Raw genomic sequence first — 12375 nt, 5'->3', positions numbered from 1 at the left:
GTTTGTCAAAGAATTTGCAGATCTATTCTAAAAGCATTGTGGTAGTATCGCGACCCTTTTATAAATGGAGAACTTGAAGACCAGAGTAAAACGTGAAGACTTAAACCTAACCCCCTCCAGTCCATCTGAGATGCAGGTTCAGCACAACCATTTCAGCCTCAGCAGCAGTTAAGCAGTTAAGATCCTTGAAGATCTTCAGCCCACACCCTCTGAGAACCACTTACCCCACCGTGTTGGGTCATGACTCCCAGACTTTGGCTGGAACTGCAGATGAGCATCCTTGCACCATAATGGGAGAGGAGCTTGACTCTGAACTTCAGCTTCTTTACCAGAGATTCTGAAAAGGTAAAAATCTCTTACTAGTTCACCATCCCTGTCTGGTCCTATTCTCTCCATGGGGATCCACTGACTGGGAGTGTGCTATAATCTGCATGAAAACTGTGAAATTGTACAATTTAGTTTACATTGCCATTAGTGGGCCATGCAATGTTAATAAACATCTCATGAGAGCAAGACTTTGTGGTTAAGTAGGTCTGAGGAATGACGGATATTTAAAGGTGGAATTTTGTACAGGATACCTCAGAGCTGTGACTATAATGGTGAACTTGCTGCATAACACAGGCAGCATGTGGTTGCACAATTTTGCAAAATTATTTGGTTATGGAAACATTCTTGTAACAGAAAAACTCTTAACATCTCACAGTGTATTTGTATTCGCTGGAAATTTTGGTAAATATTGTTATGACTGACATTACACAACATTGGAATCAGGCTTGGATTTGAAGCACAAATCTTGTTGAGTGACTTTGGGTAGCTCATGTTTCCTGAGATTTATTTCCTTTGTAGCTAAAATTAGACAGTATATAGGATTATCCCAAAAATTCCATGAAAAAATTTTAAAAATAGTTTTTTGGCATACAGAAAACAGGAAATATATGTTATTAAAAATTATAGCTAAAGTTTTGGGGAAATTTTCATAGTTGTTTTAGCTAAGAACCCAATAATGATCATATCCTAGTTGACAATACTTCTTAGCTCTTTTATTCTGAGAGAATTACTATTAAGAAACTACTACAGATTTAGGCTCAAAGGCTGAATTTTTCCTGTTGTTACAAGCACTGGATACTTCAGTGCAGAGTCCTGGAATCAGACTCATTTGGTGTGAATGGCTTAGGTTGAGAGATCTAACTTGTCTCCTTTTCTATTACTAAACCTCATTCATATTCCTCAGAGAGATCTTGAGGCCAGCCACCTCAGATACAGTGGAAAAAAGAAAGAGACAAAGATAGGAAGCCTGATGGAGAGGTAAAGAGAAATGACCAATCCCAAATGGATTCTACCTTCACACCACTCCAATGAGAAGAAAAAGTAATGAAACAAAGGAAGTAGAGAATAAGAGATTTCCGCTTTGTTAATGAAAGAGTATACTTTATTGGACAAATTCTTACCCTGGGAACAATTCTAAGAGTTGGATAAAATCTGTCTAGAAAAAGGAGAGGCAAATGAAAGCAACAAAGCAGATAGGACTTGAGTGTCCAAGACCCTGGAGAGAAGTGAAATACATGGAGGTGGGCCCCTCATTCTATACACTTTTTCCTCTAGAGGTATTTGCTATTCTTTAAGCGACAGGATAATAGATCTATCAGAAAGTACAAGCATGACAGTGATGGTGCTGGAAAGGGAAAATCTGGACTTCTTGGCTCCTAAGACAACCAAGGCTTTAGAGACAATATTCCAGAGAAAAGTAGAGAGGTGAGCACATATTCTTCATTGTTCATACCTGCAAGACATTTACCATTTTCTAAATGGCTTTAGGCAAGAAGACAAGAAGCCAAATTGTCAGAAATTGACAGAGGTTAAAAAACCATCAAAATCCTCTGTTGTCTCACTGTGCTAGGGACTGCCCTACTGTAAACCTTAGAATTTCAGTTAAGGCACCCAAAATAGACGAGGTCTCCCCAACACCAAAATTCATCCAAAAATCATCTCAATCTCTGATTGCATCAAGGTGATCTGCCCTGTCGTCTCACTTTCTGTCAGAGAATCCCCTGTGGGTAAATACATCATCCTGTGTCTCTAACAATGTTTCTTCTCTAATATCAAGCATTCAATGAAATTACTCAGTGCGACCAAGTAGCCAAATCCAATAGGAAAAAAGAAAAAAAAGTAGGCAATACAAAAAACCCATTGTCAATCTAAGTATTGAAGCTATTGGACACAGACATTAAAATAACTGTAATTCGGGCTTCCCTGGTGGCACAGTGGTTAAGAATCCACCTGCCAATGCAGGGGACATGGGTTCAAGCCCTGGTCCGGGAAGATCCCACATGCCACGGAGCAACTAAGCCTGTGTGCCCCAACTACTGAGCCTGTCCTCTAGAGCCCGTGAGCCACAACTACTGAGCCTGCATGCTACAACTACTGAAGGCCACGCGCCTAGAGCCTGTGCTCCACAACAAGAGAAGCCCCGGCAATGAGAAGCCTGGGCACTGCAACGAAGAGTAGCCCCTGCTCGCCGCAAATAGAGAAAGCCCATGCACAGCAACAAAGACCTAATACAGCCAAAAATTAAATTAATTAATTAATTAATTTTAAAAAAGAAATGTGACACTTAAAAAAATAATAAAATAAAATAACTAATTTATAAGTCAAAGAAAATATGTTTAAGATGGAAAATTTAATAATATAACTAAACTGTATTAAGAAAAATAAGTGAAAGGAAAAATTAATGAGAGAAAGAAGAAAGACATGGTGGGTTTGCGCAACATGCAATCTTCTAGTATTTCTACCTACCACGTGATGGGAGGAAACACACAATAAAATGCACTACAGACCAGTTTCTGCCTTAAAATCAAAGTAGTGTATCTACCCAGCAGTTATTGCCCCAAGTAATGTCCTTCTCGTCCACTGGGGGGCAGTGAAGGATGGAAGAGGTGAGCTGGGGTGGAAAGCCCGGCACTGCCCTTTACAGAACAGTTTTTGTACTGCTTCTACACACAACCTCAGTTTCTAAACTTTTGTTGTTGAAATCACACAAATCTATTTTTATTGTTATCATGGTATGAAAAGTATTACTGACAAGTTCATCTCTAAAATCTGACCACCCCTAAATTTGAGTGTGCTCGGTCAGTAATACGGGCTTCCCTGTGTCCTCTTAATGGGTAACCCACAACAGTCAATCATTTGTCACCGCTCTGCCCCATGCTACTTTTACTTTGTCCCATGTGCCACCCATATCCCTGCAGCCTAGCTTGTCCATTAATATTAATATTTGAAATAATAACAACAATATTGGATGTTTATTGAACACTTACTGTGAGGCAAATGTCATTTTTTTTTAATGCAGTAACCTCACTTTCTCTTTCACAACAATCTGGTGACAGCTAACAATATCCGCAATTAACAGATGAGTACTGTAAGGCTCAGGGAGCTTGAGCAATTCATCCAGGTTTCGGATGCTAAGAAACCTTGTAACTAATATCAGAAGGGGAGGGGGCTCGGAGGCAGCTTCAGCTTCTACTGCATCCTGTGCTATCTCCACATCTTTTTGGTCACGAAAGTGAAACAAACAAAATGCAGTTCTAAGAATCCTGCCTTGGGGCAGGAACTGGGAAATATGTGAATCCAATACATTGGCTTCAGATGGGAAAATATAAGACTAAAAGAAAGAGTGAACCCTATTTTATGTAGACATTTTTCTACTTGGAAATGCAAGGCCCCCCAGGAGGTCAAAAGGCTGAAATTCCCTGCAAAAGGAAACATGCTCCACAGGAAATCATAAGAGAAGCAACGGCTTAGTGAATTAACGTAACACACACAAACTGAGCAAACATGCCCTGCGGGGGGCGGGGTGGGGCGGGGCGGTGTGAGGATAATTCTCTAAAATAAGTAACATACGTGAAACTAAAGAAGATTAAGAGCGAACTGAAGCTTCTATTGCTTAAAAAGATTTTTTAAACAATCAGAACAGCATGAAACTAAAAAGAGTAAAAATCACACCAGATATTATTCCAAAACATTATCTCTGTGGGACAAAGAAATTAACATCCTGAAGATGTTCTCTGACTGTTCTCTGACTACATCAATGTTGTAAGAGGGAAGAGCCAATTCTGACTACATGTTGGATCTATTTCTTTTACGTTAACCTTTGCTTCCCACTGCTTTTGTTCACTAAAAGGTTACTGCCTATACACAATGGCCTGCCTCGGGGAACCCTGCCCCCTGCCTGAATGTTAAACCAAAGTGCCTTTCTTCAGGGAAACACCCAGACCCTGTCCACCTGTGGATGGCTGCAAGAAAGAAGAAATTAACACATCCCCTCCCCGAGGCTAGCCATTCCAGGGGGTATTTGCAAAATTTAAGGCCTTTTTACTTCCTCATCTTCTCCCCTTCTCTGTGCTGTAAAAGAAACTGGCATCCAAACCCCAAGAAGACGGTTTTTTCAGAGACACTAGCCTGCCATCTTCTCCGTCTGCTGGCTTTCCGAATAAAATCATATTCCTTGCCTCAACACCTCGTCTCCGATGTATTGGCCTGTCGTGCGACGAGCAGAGCGAGCTTGGACTCAGTAACAGTGTGATTCCTGTTGTCTCTAGTATAGATTCTCATGTAGAAATAACTCAGGAATACAGACGTCCATGAAGCTATCCTGCAAGACCATTTCGCAGAAAACTGAATGGTGTTCCATTAATTGTCAAAGCGACTTTTAACAAGGTTTTATTTTTCACTTGAGAAAAATAACTGTAGTTATTGATTTTTTTCCTCTTAGCAGATAACCCCAATTTTATTTTAGTGGGATCTCCAATTGTGTGTAATATTAGGGGTATTCAGTGTCCAGTATCCAGGTATGAATACAAAAGGGACATTGTCCTTTCTCTCCAGGTCCCATAGTAGTCAAGGAGGGTCAGACGCCCTAGCTTTATCCAGTCACTGCCTCTACCTGGAGCTTTGTTCCTGTAGCCACTGGTACCAAGATGAGAGATTTGTAGAGGGTGGTTAGAAAATTGTTCACTGACTTTGCCCAGCTTTAGTGTCCATTCACTGGAGAAACGTGCACAGCAAAAGTGCCATTCTGTCTAGAACTTTTTGGCTAACAGTTAGTTGTTAGGTTTCCTATTTCTTCCTTTCTGCAGCTGATTTTTGCTTTTTCAGCCTCCAAAACTGTTCTTCCAGCTTTGAGTCAAAATTTGTATTTTAGATTAAAGATGCCATATTTTATTCCTGTGGCCTTTATTCCCCAGTCCTGAGTTATACAGAAATAAATATTCATGATACACAATTTTTATTGTATGAAAGGGTCAAAACAACAACTGAGTAACTTTTCCTCCCATTGTTGACCTATTAGTTTCCTTATTCAAGGGCAACAACTGTTAGTATTTATTTCTTTATTTCTTTTTTTTTTTAATTTTAAAAATTATTTATTTATTTCTTTGGCTGTGCTGGGTCTTAGTTGTGGCATGCGGGGTCTTTTTTTTTTTTTTTTTTTTGTAGTTGCAGAATGCAGGCTCTTACTTGAGGCATGCGTGATCTGGTTCCCTGACCAAGGATGGAATCCGGGTCCGCTGCATTGAGAGCATGGAGTCTTAACCACTGGAGCACCAGGAAAGTCCCCAGACCACCAGGGAATTTATTTCTAATGAATATTTGCCACCTTTGCTTTGATTTTCCTGCACACCTTCCAATTATGAACTTTCTCATTATGTGCATTGGTGGTACTATCTGTTGTTTGCCCAAGAGTGAGCAGCTGATATAGATTGTACAATAAATATTAGTATGTACACACACAAACATTTAAAAAATCAGAATTTTACCCATTATTCTACTCATTGCCTTTTTCTCATTATAAAACATTTTGGACATGACTCCATTGCAGCCCATATAGACTTCACTCATTTCTTTTCACAGCTCTATAGTAGTCTGTTACATGGATGGACTTTCCAGAGTTTAGCCACTTAACTATTTAGTATTTTTCTAGTACTTTGATAAATTTTGATAGATATGACCAAAATAAAGGGCAGCACCAATTCACACGTCATCAAAAATGTATGTGAATGCCTAGTTCCTTTCATCAGCACAAATATTATGTGTTATTAAAACTATTATCAATATATCTACATATCATTATTATTTTAATTTACCTTACCTTTGTTTTATTATTTTTAATGAGTGAATTGGAACATTTTTTTTCATGTACACATCCTCTTAAATTTTTTCTCTTATTGTCTGGCTCTTTACTTTGCATATGTTTCTACTGGGCTATCATTATGTTATTAATTGACATGTAAGTTTTTTATTTAGTAAGTAATTAATTCCAGTGCATGTTCTAGGGGTGGTAAAAACAAATTTTCAAATTGCTGTTTATCATTTGACTTTGTTTTTGTAACTCAATTTTTCTATAAAGAAAAGTATTTAATTTTTTTTTGTTTAACATATCAAAATATTTTCTTTGTGAAATCTGAATTTTATGACTTGTATGTAAGCCTCCTATATTCTTATACATTTTCCTCTATTACTAGTAATGATTTACATTTTAATTGAAATATTTTATTCAGTTGGAATTTATTTTGCTATAAGCCTTGAGGTAGGGATCCAAGTATTTTGTTTTAAATGAGAAGTCAACTAACTGATTTATTGAATATTCCATCTTTTAGCCATGTATTAGCAACTCTACTTTTGTCTTATAATAAATATGCATATTTTATGAGTATATATTTTGACTCCACTTTTTTTACATTTAGTTGTTCATCATTTTGTACTTAAGTATCAATCTATTTTACTTACTTATTGTGTGTTGTTTCACTATGTGCTGGGAATAGACTCCAAACTTTTTTTTTTAAGATACTTTAAATTACATTGGTTATATATTTTCAGAAGTTTGATAGACTAATTTATTATACAACTTGGGTTTAATACTTTTTTTAGAGTTTTTTTTTCTTTTCTTTAAAACTTTCCAATTTATTTAGCATAATAGGACTGTCTGTATTTTCTTTTTCCTTATATAAATCTTGTAATTTATATTTTCCAGGAAAATTACCCTTTTACTCATGTTTTCTCCTTAATTTGCATAGATTTGATTAAACTAGTCATACAATTTCTTCTATTGCTGTGTTTATTTCTCTATTTTTATTTCTAATTTTACATACTTATAACTTATTATCTTATTTTGCCAACTCTATATCTTTTCCCTAAGTGGCACTCTAGCAGTCACTGGTCCAACTGCCATATGCTAGATATTCATTTCTTTAGCTAAAGGTTTTATCTGGCCTCTGTGTCCTGCTTTGCCACCTGCTTGATCAGCCAGAAATACTAAAGAATTATCATCCTTTGAGAGCAGCCCTAACCCAGTAACTGAGAGTACTTGATATATAAACACCCCAGCTCCTTTGCCCTTTACAGGGGTAAGGGGAGATAACTGAGAGCTGTGTTCTACAGAGTTCTATGCTGGTTTCCAAAGTTGGTGAAGTTGGTGAAGCTCCAGCTGCCCACTTTGTTGGTTTCTGTTCCTTCTTGGGTTCACTTTCCCAGTCTCCTACTAGGGTTTTCTTTACCTACTAACTAAACTAATAGCATTTGATTCTTTGTGTCAAGGGTTTTCAGACTGTTTATTATCAGCAGTCAACACTCTGGGCAGAGATATTTTAGGGGTGCACAACAGCATCCATTACAATAATTACCCTATTACGTCTTTCTGCTTTTTAATAATTTCATCATAAAATTTTATATCCTTAAACAGTACACTTACCATTTCATGTCTTAGAAATTTATATAAGTAAAATAATACATTTGGTATTCTATTGTATCTTGCTTTATTGTTAAATATTATGTTCATGAGATTCATCAATGTTATTGTGTTATTTTTCATAGAAAATTTCATTGAATGAATATATCACAGTGTAGTTTTCTGTTGATGGACATGTAGGTTGTTTCTACTTTATTGACAAATTATTTTGTGCCATCATTAACTATCTTGCTAGAAACATCTCATAAATGTTTCATTAGGGGTCTAATAAATGTTTATTATATGTATGTCTAAATGTTTATCCAGTGTATTAAATCAGTCAGTGAAGGCTAAGTTATGCTGCATTAATAACACCCAAATCTCCACAATTTACATCAAAAGTCTTTTGATTTCCTTTAGTTCTGACACTGTATGTCCACCCAAGGTTGACTAATGGAGCTGGAGTAGCCCCTACTTAAAACATTGCCAATCTCATAGCAGAGCAAAAAAAAAAAAAAAAAAAAAATTACATTCAACATACTGGCACTTAAATCTTCTGTTTAGAAATGACACAAGGCCACTCTGCTCATATTCCTTTGGTCGAAGTTAATCACTTGGTGAAACCTAACATCACCATGTCAGAAAGTAATATCCTTCCCCAGGAGGCATTATAATTTTCATTTTCCTGGGTAACAAAGAACTGAAGAATGTTCCAAGTGTTTATTACACTTTTAGTTACCCTTTCCATGATATGCTTGTATAGTTCTTCACTCATTTTTCTCTTTAATTTTGTTGTTTTAATATTACTGACTAATAGAATTGGAAATTGTTCTCAACTGAAAGTTTTATGTGTTGCAATTTTTTTCTTCATGATTGTGGTTTATATTTTCATTTTCTTTATAGTATCGTTAGATACTACACTCACATCAATCCTTTATTTAATGTGGTTTAATTCATCAAAATTTCCATTAGTTGTGCTTTATCTGGTTTGTTTAAAAATGCATTACCTTCCTCAAAAATTGTTAGTCAGCACAATGGACTGGTTAAATTCCCTGAAGGATCATCTCACCCCAAACCAACTAAGGCCTGGATCAAACATACATGGCAATGCATTGCTAAAGTTAAAGCAGGTAAAGTAAGTTTCAAAAGTATCCCACCAAAATGAAAGTATGATAAGAACAAAAACAAAAATGAGTTGAAACCAAAGTAACAAAAGAGGATGAAGAATTTTCTTTGATGATAAACAATGATTATAGCACAGCAATTGAAAGACTGATCTCCAGCAGCTGCAAGATTGGTAAACTGAAGTTGAGACTCTGATATTAAACTTGAGAAGATTAGCACCCAACCCCCTCCCCCATTTTGAAGATGGTAAGAGTGAAATGTGGGTCGAGAGCATAAATTTCCATGCTTTGGGCAAAAAATTAGAACCAGATCTTCAAGGCAAACCAAATGGTCTCATTTCTTAAAGAAATTCCAGACAAAGAAAGAGACCAAAACTCTGTAGAAAAGCATTCCAGATTTCATCACATATGATTTCTAGAGATTAAAGTCAAGTAAATATGAGTTTACAGCCAAAGATCATCAAAGTTCATGATATGAGTCAGCTTTCCATCCACAAATAAAAGATACTATAAATAACAAGCAACAGATTTTTTTTTAACATTTTTATTGGAGTATAATTGCTTTACAATGGTGTGTTAGTTTCTGTTTTATAACAAAGTGAATCAGTTATACATATACATATGTCTCCATATCTCTACCCTCTTGCGTCTCCCTCCCTCCCACCCTCCTTATCCCACCCTTATAGCTGGTCAAAAAGAACCGAACTGATCTCCCTGTGCTATGGGACTACTTCCCACTATCTATCTATTTTACATTTGATAGTGTATATATGTCCATATATACAATACCACTCTCTCACTTTGTCCCAGCTTACTCGTCCCCCTCCCCGTGTCCTCAAGTCCATTCTCTAGTAGGTCTGTGCCTTTATTCCCGTCTTGCCCCTAGGTTCTTCATGACCACTTTTTTTTTTTAGATTCCATATATATGTGTTACCATATGGTATTTGTTTTTCTGTTTCTGACTTACTTCACTCTGTATGACAGACTCTAGGTCTATCCACCTCATACAAATAACTCAATTTTGTTTCTTTTTAGGGCTGAGTAATATTCCATTGTATATATGTGCCACATCTTATTTATCCATTCATCTGTCGATGGACATTTAGGTTGCTTCCATGTCCTGGCTATTGTAAATAGAGCTGCAATGAACATTTTGGTACATGACTCTTTTTGACCTATGGTTTTCTCAGGGTATATGCCCAGTAGTGGGATTGCTGGGTTGTATGGTAGTTCTATTTGTAGTTTTTTAAGGAACCTCCATACTGTTCTCCATAGTGGCTGTATCAATTTACATTCCCACCAACAGTGCAAGAGTGTTCCCTTTCCTCCACACCCTCTCCAGCATTTGTTGTTTGTAGATTTTTTGATGATGGCCATTCTGACCGGTGTGAGATGATATCGCATTGTAGTTTTGATTTGCATTTCTCTAATGATTAACAATGTTGAGCATTCTTTCTTATGTTTGTTGGCAATCTGTATATCTTCTTTGGAGAAATGGCTATTTAGGTCTTCTGCCCATATTTATTTTGGGTTTTTTGTTTTTTTAATATTGAGCTGCATGAACTGTTTATATATTTTGGAGATTAATCCTTTGTCAGTTGCTTCCTTTGCAAATATTTTCTTCCATTCTGAGGGTTGTCTTTTTATCTTGTTTATGGTTTCCTTTGCTGTGAAAAAGCTTTTAAGTTTCATTAGGTCCCATTTGTTTATTTTTGTTTTTATTTCCATTTCACTAGGAGCTGGGTCAAAAAGGATCTTGCTGTGATTTATGTCATAGAGTGCTATGCCTATGTTTTCCTCTAAGAGTTTTATAGTGCCTGCCCCTACATTTGGGTCTTTAATCCATTTTGAGTTTATTTTTGTTTATGGTGTTAGGGAGTGTTCTAATTTCATTCTTTTAAATGTAGCTGTCCAGTTTTCCCAGCACCACTTATTGAAGAGTCTGTCTTTTCTCCATTGTATATTCTTGCCTCCTTTATCAAAGATAAGGTGACCATATGTGCATGGGATCATCTCTGGGGATTCTATCCTGTTCCATTGATCTATATTTCTGTTTTTGTAGCAGTACCATACTGTCTTGATTACTGTAGCTTTGTAGTATAGTCTGAAGTCCAGGAGCCTGATTCCTCCAGCTCCATTTTTCTTTCTCAAGATTGCTTTGGCTATTCTGGGTCTTTTGTGTTTCCATACAAATTGTGTGGTTTTTTGTTCTAGTTCTGTGAAAAATGTCAGTGGTAGTTTGATAGGGATTGCATTGAATATGTAGATTGCTTTGGGTAATATAGTCATTTTCACAATGTTGATTCCTCCAATCCAAGAACATGATATATCCCTCCATCTATTTGTATCATCTTTAATTTTTTCATCAGTGTCATAATTTTCTGCATACAGGTCTTTGTCTCCTTAGGTAGGTTTATTGCAAGGTATTTTATTCTTTTTGTTGCAGTGGTAAAGGGGAGTGTTTCCTTAATTTCACTTTCAGATTTTTCATCATTAATGTATAGGAATGCAAGAGATTTCTGTGCATTAATTTTGTATCCTGCTACTTTACCAAATTCATTGATTAGCTTTAGTAGTTTTCTGATAGCAAATTTAGGATTCTCTGTGTATAGTATCCTGTCACTTGCAAACAGTGACAACTTTACATCTTCTTTTCTGATTTGGATTTCTTTTATTTCTTTTTCTTTTCTGATTGCTATGGCTAAAACTTCCAAAACTATGTTGAATAATAGTGGTGAGAGTGGCAACCTTGTCTTGTTCCTGATCTTAGTGGAAATGTTGATGTTGGCTGTGCGTTTGTCATATATGGCCTTTATTATGTTGAGGTTAGTTCCCTCTATGCCTACTTTCTGTAGGGTTTTTATCATAAATGAGTGTTGAATTTTGTCAAAAGCTTTCTCTGCATCTATTGGGATGATCATATGGTTTTTCTCCTTAAATTTGTTAATATGGTGTATCACATTGATTGATTTGCGTATATTGAAGAATTCTTGCATTCCTGGGGTAAACCGCACTTGATCATGGTGTATGATCCTTTTAATGTGCTGTTGGAGTCTGTTTGCTAGTATTTTATTGAGGATTTTTCCATCTATGTTCGTCAGTGATATTGGCCTGTAGTTTTCTTTTTTTGTGACATCTTTGTCTAGTTTTGGTATCAGGGTGATGGTGGCGTCATTGAATGAGTTTGGCAGTGTTCCTCCCTCTGCTATATTTTGGAAGAGTTTGAGATGGATAGGTGGTAGCTCTTCTCTAAATGTTTGGTAGAATTTGCCTGTGAAGCCATCTGTTCCTGGGCTTTTGTTTGGTGGAAGATTTTTAATCACAGTTTCAATTTCAGTGCTGTGATTAGCCTGTTCATATTTTCTATTTCTTCCTGGTTCAGTCTCGGAAGGTTGTGCATTTCTAAGAATTTGTCCATTTCTTCCAGGTTGTCCATTATATTGGCATATAGTTGCTTGTAGTAATCTCTCATGATCTTTTGTATTTCTGCAGTGCCAGTTGTTACTTCTCCTTTTTCATTTCTAATTCTATTGA

This window comes from Balaenoptera borealis, assembly GCF_965194805.1.
Source record: "Balaenoptera borealis genome assembly, chromosome: 4".
Classification (NCBI taxonomy): domain Eukaryota; kingdom Metazoa; phylum Chordata; class Mammalia; order Artiodactyla; family Balaenopteridae; genus Balaenoptera; species Balaenoptera borealis.
This window is presented reverse-complemented; position numbering follows the sequence as displayed.